Source organism: Quercus suber, unplaced genomic scaffold, assembly GCF_002906115.3.
Source record: "Quercus suber isolate HL8 unplaced genomic scaffold, Cork oak 2.0 scaffold_507, whole genome shotgun sequence".
In the NCBI taxonomy this organism is placed as follows: domain Eukaryota; kingdom Viridiplantae; phylum Streptophyta; class Magnoliopsida; order Fagales; family Fagaceae; genus Quercus; species Quercus suber.
The window spans coordinates 340352-349872 of NW_027069956.1; positions in this window are offsets into that span (position 1 = coordinate 340352).

The following is a 9521-nucleotide window of genomic DNA, read 5'->3' on the forward strand; positions in this document are numbered from 1 at the left end:
TTAGAGCATTCACATCAGTCCGTGTATTTTACACGCCCATTTTTACACTAAAAACCTACTTTTTCTATTTTACACATCCTCTTTTACAAATTACCCACATCAATTCATCTATTTTATCACCACTTTTATTTAAATAATCAATTTCTCCATTTTTTTATTATTTCCTCAACTACCTTCTATAAGGCGCGCGCTCTCTCACTCTCAGCTCATTTTTTTCTCAACCATCATTTTTTCTGATTTCTCTCTCTCTCTCTCTCTCTCTCTCTCTCTCTCTCTCTCTCTCTCTCTCTCAGCCCATCTCCCTACCCATAACCCATCTCAATACCCGAGCTCCGCTGCGCAGCTCTGATCCGAGCTCCGCTGCGCAGCTCCGATCCGAGCTCCGCTGCGCAGCTCCGATCCGCAGCTCCGCAGCTCCGATCCAAGCTCCCACAAGCTCCGCTGCGCAGCTCCGATCCGCAGCTCCGATCCAAGCTCCCAAGCTCCGCGGCGCAGCTCCGATCCGCAGCTCCGCAGCTCCGATCCAGCTCCCACGAGCTCCGCTGCGCAGCTCCGATCCAAGCTCCGCTGCGCAGCTCCGATCCGATCCAAGCTCCGCTGCGCAGCTCCGATCCGATCCGCAGCTCCGATCCAAGCTCCCACGAGCTCCGATCCAACTCCGCTCCGCAGCTCCGATCCGAGCTCCCACGAGCTCCGATCCGCAACTCCGCACCACCACTCCGCTCCGCAGCTCCGATCCAAGCTCCCACGAGCGCCGATCCAAGCACGCCGATCGGTTTGGATTTTTTCTGTGGGTTATTTTGTAGTGTCTGTGGGTTATTTTGTTGTTGGTTTTGTGGTGGTTGATTTTTTATTTTGTCTGTGGAAGTGTGTATCGGAGGAAGAAGATGATGAGGGGTTGGTTGAGCAGATGGAGAAGAGAGAGAAAAAAAGAGCGAAATTAAAATATTAAAATAATCTATACATGAGCTACAGTAACCGTGTATATATACACGGTTACTGTAGCTCATGGAAATTTTTAGATGAATTTACACGGTTTTACACAATCTGATGTGGGAGGATTTTTGGCCAAAATGTGTAAAATGAGGAAAATTTTGTATTATACATGATTATCCATATGCTGATGTGAATGCTCTAATATGCTTAACTGTCGTCTCTTGAACCTGAATTTCTCTTTCAGCAAAAGCCCTTGGTTGTGCCATGTGTAAGTAACCCATGTTGCAACGGTCTCACAAGAATGACCAAAAGGAGAGGACTTGCGTGAAGGCACGACTTGGACCGCCTTTGGTGCCATGTGTTACAAGTTCACCATGTGCGTTGATCCACGTTGTTGGATTTGGAATGGAGAACAATCCGTACGTAGTTGCTGCCACTCACTATTATTTACTACAAAGAATCAACCTTCTAGTTTGGTGGTAAAAGAAGTAGTATTTACAACCAATAATAATGATAAGGCATGTGGTTAGAAGGTGTTGCCATATTAATGGTATAATTCTATGCAGAGCATTAACACAACCTGCCAAATTTACTCTTTCAGGCCACCGAAATGTATCATGTCAATCAGTCATCAAAGGTGGCACATCAACTGCATTGCTAGCCTGCAACATGTTGCCTGTGTTTTATTAGCAACCCCAGTCACACAATGCTCCCAAGTGCCACCTCCGCTTCCAACTCTTAGGAAGTTAGTATCAATATACTATCCCAACATGTCACATTGGGTCTGTTTAGATAGCACTTATTGTTGCTAAAAGTTAATAAAAACTGATTGTTGCTGAAAATACTGTAGCAAAATAATTTTTAAATGTGTGAATAGTATTGTGGGACCCACTTTTAATATTAAATATTGCGTGAACAGTGCACGCACAGTGAATTTTGTCCCCCAAAGTGTTGAGTGCGGCAAAAAAAAAAAAAAAAAAAAGAGAGAGAAAACGCGAATTTAGAAACGCACCGCAGCTTAACGCGGAATCCAAACCCAGGCATTATACGTTCGAGACCATCAAAATTCAAGCTTTCATCTTTAGTAATTGAGGGGTGTGTTAAAACACATTATAGCCAAATGGTCCAAGCTAATTGTAGGCTTATATACTTGTAAAAGAAGTAAATTAGCTTTATTTTTTGATAAACTAGTAAATTAGCTTTAGGTTGATTAATAGTTAGCCTCTGTAGTTTATAAACCCAACATTAAGTTTAATATAATACAAGAGCTTAATCGACAATATGTAACCTGGTAATAACTATCCAGCATGAACACAGGCCGTTAAACCGAACCACATAAATTTTTGTGTTTAATTGACAATATGTAACTCGCTAATGATTTTCCACCATGAATGTAAGCTGTTAAACCGAATCACAAAAATCTTTGTGTTTAATCGACAATATGTAACCCGCTAATGACTTTTCACCATAGACTTAAGTTGTCAAGCTAGACCACATAAACCTTCATGTTTGGTCTCTATTTTATGCTTCCGCTTATCATTCAATCACCCACAACAACATAAGAACTTTAACAAGAACAAAAAAATGCAGAACAAAATAAGTTGGGTAGCAAATATAAAATAAAGCGAAAGAACAAAAGGCAAAAACAGAGAACATGCTTGTAAATAAGGATTAGGGAGGGTTAGAGGGAGACATTGATGGATGGATTAAGCATGTGCTATCTAGAATCTAATGAAATTCAACCTAAACCGTTGGAAAATATATCCACTAGATTTAACCGATGCACCTTGTTCTTTAGGAAGTTAGTAAATATTTACTGCGCATCTACCCGATCAAAGTTATATAGTTCTAGATTCTAAACGACAATAGCAATATGTTTTAACAACAAGCTTTTTCTTTTTAAGAAATCTCAAAAAGGATTCAATAAAATTCATACTTCAAATTTTGCCCCTATTTCACAAAACCGGGTGAAAAATATGTTAGGCCCTAACCCAAGAGGCTAATTTGTAAACTTAACCTTATATCTGTTTGAGATGCAAGTAATCTAGCTGACTTGTATATATGAAATTGGTTTTCATAGATATATTATTGATGCATATATGCTCTTGTAGAGAGAGAATTAGACTTTACTTACCCGACACTACAACAAAAAATGTTTATTACAACAAAAAAAAAAAATTGTTGCAATAACATCGAAGTCATTGCAATAGTGTATATGAAATGTTGCAATAAAATTTGAGGTAATAAGTTTGTGCTACAAAAAATTTTGTTGCAATAAACCTTAAATATTTTAATGAAAATTTTGATGTAATAATATATTTGATATTGAAATAAACAATTTATTACTTCGAATATCTTGTAGAAATAGACTATTATTTCATGAATTTTATTACAATAGATTGTAAAGAATTGACAAAAATAATTTGGATTCAAATTATTGCAACGGTATATTTATTGTAATAGTTAAATTTTTCATATTTTTTCTTACAATAGATTGTAAAATAATTAGAATTAGATCATTGTAATAATATATTCATTGCAGCTTCATGTTTGTCATTGCAATAGATTATAAAATAATTGATATTTTTGTTATTGCAATGTTAAATTTGTTGCAATAAGCCATCTCTTTGAAATTTTGATCTATTATAATATATCACAAAATATATAATTGGTATCAAGTTATTACAATGGTTTCTTCAATTTAAGTTATTAAAAAAAATTGATTTCTTCATTTTAAGTTATTAAAAAAAATTGATTTCTTCAATTTAAGTTATTGCAAAAAATTTTCTAAATTCAATTTAGTATTAAAACCTCTATTGCAACTGAAAATTATAAATTATTACAATTAATTATTATTAATGAAATAATTTACTATTTTTAAGTTACTATTGCAATCGATTTTTAATTTTTAATGTGATATTATGTCTAATACCACTATACTAATTTTGTTGTATTAACACTTGATGTAATAGACTTATTTTGGTGTAGTGAGATATAAAATTGCATATAATTAAACTGTGTCTTAAATACTTCAAGTTTGGCCATCCATAACACTTTAGTAAACAATCAGCGTCAAGAAAAATGCGAACAAATTTTAGGTTTTTTGCATTTCATAAAGCATTTTGAAGAGGTACAATATAAAGGTATTTTCTGCCATTCTGAAATCCTCAATAACACACATATCATAACAAACATGGTCTTTCCTTATTATATATTCATCACGAGCGTTAATGTTTCCTCCGATGCACCTATGAAATTCTCCTTGGAAATATCTAGGAGGAGACCTGATTGGAAGTGAATCTGCATGTAAATAAGTGGCTGTGGAGGTAAGGTCATTAGCTTGCACTCCAACGATAATAAAGATAACCAACCCCATCTTCACCACCTTAAATTTTGTCATAAAAGTGAATGGTTAACTACAATTTTATTTCTAAATTAATTAATTTTAAACTTTTTTTTTGGGTCAAATAAGTATTATTTGAAAATTGTGTCTTTTGGAAGTATGAAAGTTTTTAAGATTAATGGCCTCCAATTCAAGTAATATCTTTTCGCAATGGCCATAAAATACCTACTACGTACAATAAATTAGATCAAAACCATAAAATGCCTACTAGTCACAAGATGTTGTACAAAAATCATAATCAACTCATCTTTGAATATAATGAATTGAAATTGCCCTACTATTCATTTGTGAAAATGGCAACATATAGGGTCAGGAAAAATTCTTAAGTACCCTCAGAGCATAGTGAAATGGTGCTCTTTCCTCTTATATTTATAGTGGACTTTACCATGAATTTAATGAGTAGACTCTACCATGAATGTGAGAGAAAGTAACACCATTCACCATATTCCAAAAGTACTTAAGAATTACTCTAAAGTTAGACTTGTATACGAAAGTTATTATTATAAAACTTGTATTCACAGGGAAGAAGGCTTAAAGAAAGAAAAATAAAATAAAAAAGAATTCTTCCTAATTTTGATGAGACATTTAGTTTAAAACTAAAATAAAATAAATCAACTCAATTATGATGAAACACAATACTTTAAATGGAAGTGAATACATTGATTTAAGGCTTAAGGGTGGCAAAAATGCTATAAAATTTTCCCAAAAAAGTAATATTTAATTTGAGGAGTTATATAAGGTTTCGACCATTGATAGAATGAAATAGACTAAAAGTTAAGGAAAAATTATTAGGTACTCCCGGAGTACGATAAATGCGTACTCTCTCCTCTCATATGAATGGTGGGTTTCACTAATTCATTAGTGGAACCCACCATTCATGTGAGAGGAGAGAGTACGCATTTATGGTACTCCAATAGTACACAATAATTTTCCAAAGTTAAGTTAATGTTATTATTGAAATATAGATTGTATGTTGGCCCTTATATATATGTATATATATATATATATATAATAGGTGAAACTGAGAGAAATTCAAATTAGAATTCCAAATTAGAGTTTCAATTTTGCGCAATGTGTCCTAAATTATTTATTCTTAAAGAGTTTTATTTCTTAATTTTAGAATAAAATGTGGGATCAAATCATAAATATTCATTCAAGTAAGTTATTAAATACATAAATCAAAAAGTTTAGAATAAATGAATTGTAAAAAAAAAAAATGCTTAACAATAATTCTAAAAAAAATATATGGACAATTTACATTTTATACCTAATAATATCCTTACAAAATTTTTTAAAGAATTAATGTAGGGTGTTCGAGGACCGAGGAGGGACGAATAAGAGGTAATACTTGTAATTTTGCCCAAAGAGCCTATTCAGCTCGCGGACTCCATCGGTTTGAGAAGGGAAGGAAAGGAGAGGTACTATTGTATAAGTGTCCTCTTAGGGAAGGAAGCTTTACAGGGAGAGGCTGAAGCAGTGGGAAGAAATTTCCTGCAAAAGTTTACCTACTACTTCCGCATTGAATGCATATCAACAATCTTATTAGCTGCATTAATGAGAAAATGATACATGAACAATAGATTCACAGCTAAATAGCCCTTTCTACCAGCTTCAACAGAACTTTTGATGGGACAAATGTCATAAAGGAAGCTTTGAAGTATATAGGTGGAGGGCTATAATGCAAAGGAGACAAGTATAGAAGGGAGGGGAACCTCCCAGTTAAAGGGATCTGGACTATTCTCTGAAAAGCATAATTAAGGAGATAAGAACTTAAACAGTGGAGAGAGACCTAAAAGTAGACTTGTATAAATTCTTGTATAAGAACTTATCCTTAGATTGACCCGAGGACAACATTAATCTTAAACACTCTTTGAATCATTCTTCTTTGTTCGTATTTGTGTCTTCGGCCTCAAGGCTAACTTAATTTAACTTACACCAGAATCATTTTCCCACTCTCTATACAAGTTCTATTATTTTGGGCTTAATTTGAAGGACAAGGCCTCGCCATTCTTAGTGGGCTTGGGCCCGATCAATTTTCCAGCACCTATAGTTAACAAGTTATCAATAATATTAAATTATATACGTATGAATTATATTATGCATCTTATTGTATATCTTTTAGTGTATCCATGTATATGCATGTGTGTACAAGCTATTTTAGTAAAGAAAAGTCTTCCAACTTATAAGGGTTCAATAAGCATTCACAATTAACACCGTGCAATGCCAAACTCAATGATATAAGCTATTGATGCGGTCATCTAAGGCCCCAAGTTTTTTTTTTTAAAAAAAAAAAAAAAAAAAAAAAAAGGCCTCCATATTTTAACTAATAGTATCAATTAAGCAAAATATTAACCAATAAATAAAATAATATTTTTTATCAAATGAAAAACAAACAAAAAAGAAAAAGAAATGCTACGTCTACAACATTTTTCACAATACTTTTACAATAAATCATAAATAGTAAGTTGTTACAAGTTGTTATTGATAGCAAAAAAATAATTTTAGTGGTAAGTTCAAATAAAAAACAAGAACAACTTCACACCTAAGATTTACTAAGATTTACTGTAAAAATATTGTGAATGTAGCACTTTCAAAAAAAAAAAAAAAAAAAAGGAAGAAAGAAAGAAAAAAAGAAACACACACAAAAATTCACAACAAATGTAAAAATTTTTGTCAAATTTTTTGTGTTTATAATTTTCTATTTAAAAAAAAAAAATCTACATGGTTCATGTTAATTAATAGTAATTTTGCATAAAAATAAGATAACCGTCTTAGGCCCTAAATGCATCAAGCCAGCCCCACCACTGCACACCCTTAGTGTGATAGTCACTTTACAAGTATAAAGTTCTTGTGGAGTAGAGGGGGGAGAAAGCCGAGATCTCAAGTCTCCAAAAGAAAGTTGATACACATATACACTTATATTAGACTAAAGTAGAATTTCTATATTATATATATTATTATATATATAGGCATTCGCAATTAAGAGTGCATGACATTATGAAATGTTAGAGTAGAATTTCTATTTACAGCCCGCAATTAACTTATCGAGAGGCCAAAGGGGTAATTTCATACCCCTAAGGTAGCATCATATTTCTAACTGTTGGATCCTCAATCACTTCTCATAAAACATATCTTGATGTCATAACAATCAAAACGACTAGTACATAACTCGATCAGACCATTGGATTGAAAGATGTCGAAGAATCAAGTTTCAATGGTAAAGATTCACCCGCATTATGGAGCCTAGTCGTATTTAATTATGAACAATTGAGTTGTATTGGTCCCATTTAGGATCAATTTAAAGTCAATGATATGCATGGTCCTATTGGTTCAAGGCTAACATTAAAGGGGAGGTTGCATAAGATACATAAACCTATTGTACAACCATTTATTTATAAAATAAGCAAAATAACTCTAAGATTAGTCTAGGATTAACCCAAATTTTTTTACTGTTAATCGACATATTAGATTCATTATAATGTACAAAAAACCATATAACAAGAATGTAGGCGTTTGAGGGCTCTTTGTTGTAGGCATAGGCCATAGAACCAAATCACGTTGTTTTCACTTTTCTCCTCTTTCAATCACTCAATAACTTCAACACTACTCATTCCAAATTGTACCACGTCGACATTCTGGTATTGCATAATAAAGAAGTGTGTTTTTCTCTTTTGATAATTCGATAGTTAGGGAGGGGAATTTAAATTTGAAAATCTCCATTAGAAACACCAAGAAATGCAAATTGATTACAAGGCTCTTGACATAACGAAGAGTTTTAAGTCACAAATTTCTAAGATTCTATTTGATTTGGATGATTTTGGTTGGGGCGTGGAAAATGGGGAGAAGAAAATAAGAGAAATGATTTGGAGTGTGTTGGGTTCAAGGGGTGATTTTGGAAGGGGAGAGTTTTTTTTTTTTTTCCTTTCTTGGGCCACTTTTTTGGTAGGTTTATTTTCTCTTGAATTGAGGAGAAATGTACATTTAGATGAGAAACTACCCATCTGCCCCCCCCCCCCCCCTCACAATGGTTTTAAACATTCAGTTTCCCCCTACTACTACTATTATTATTATTATTACTTTTTTAATGTAATAAGGCCAGAGATTAAATTTATACGATAAAATATAATTTTGGCCTAAACTTTACCCAAAAAAAAAAAATGCCCCTAAACTTAACTTTTTTTTTTTTCCTTCCAACTATTGAAAAGTTTGTCTTTCATCCCTAAACTATTGAAAATATTTCACTTTTTGTCCATAAACTTTATAAAATATCTTTTTTCATATCTATTTTTGTCTCTAAACAATTGGGGAAAAAACTATTTACAAAGTTTAAGGATGAAGAAAATAACTTTTTAAAGTTTAGAGAGAAAAACAAACTTTGGAAAAGTTTAGGAACCATAATAGTATTTTACCCAAATCTATACAAAACTATTTTCTATCGTCACATTTTTCTTATTACCAAACAAAAGAATTTCCTTCCCCACCCCAACTAAACACACATGAAGAAAAACTTAAATCTTTTTTATCCCCTCCCCTTTTTCAATCCCCGCTATTTTCTATCCCTTCACTTTTCATCCCCAATCAAACGAAGCCTAACTTTATATTATATATATAATATATATATAGTGGCATAATGAATGATGTTTGTAACATTTTTTTATTCCAAATTTTACCACTACAATACTTCTGTTACTTCATAATAAAGAATGAGTTTTTCTTTTGATAAGTCGATAGTTAGGAGAGGGTGATTTGAACTTGAATGTCTCCATTAGAAACAAGAAGAAGTGCAAATTGATCTACAAATTTCTTAGCATAAAGAAGAGGTTTAGGTCACAAATTCCGTAAGTATTAGTTATGTGACACAGTGACATAACTGAATGATTTTGTAACATTTTTTGTCACTATTATCTATATTAAAGAGCAGAAATAGTTTCTTTGATCAGCCTTTCACATATTTCTTCCCTTTTTGAGTGGACAATACAAGAGGGACAATTTCAGCTGTACAAGTAAAGAAAATAACAATGGATTATTCTGAAAATCAATATTTCATTTTGTTATGGAAGATAAGACTAGCTCCACTAATTTTGAAGTTGCATATTTTATGTTTTCAGTAGTAAGCAAAACTTTCTTATCCTTGTTTGAAAATAGGATTCCAACCGACCAAAGTTGTGACTAGGATCAATAT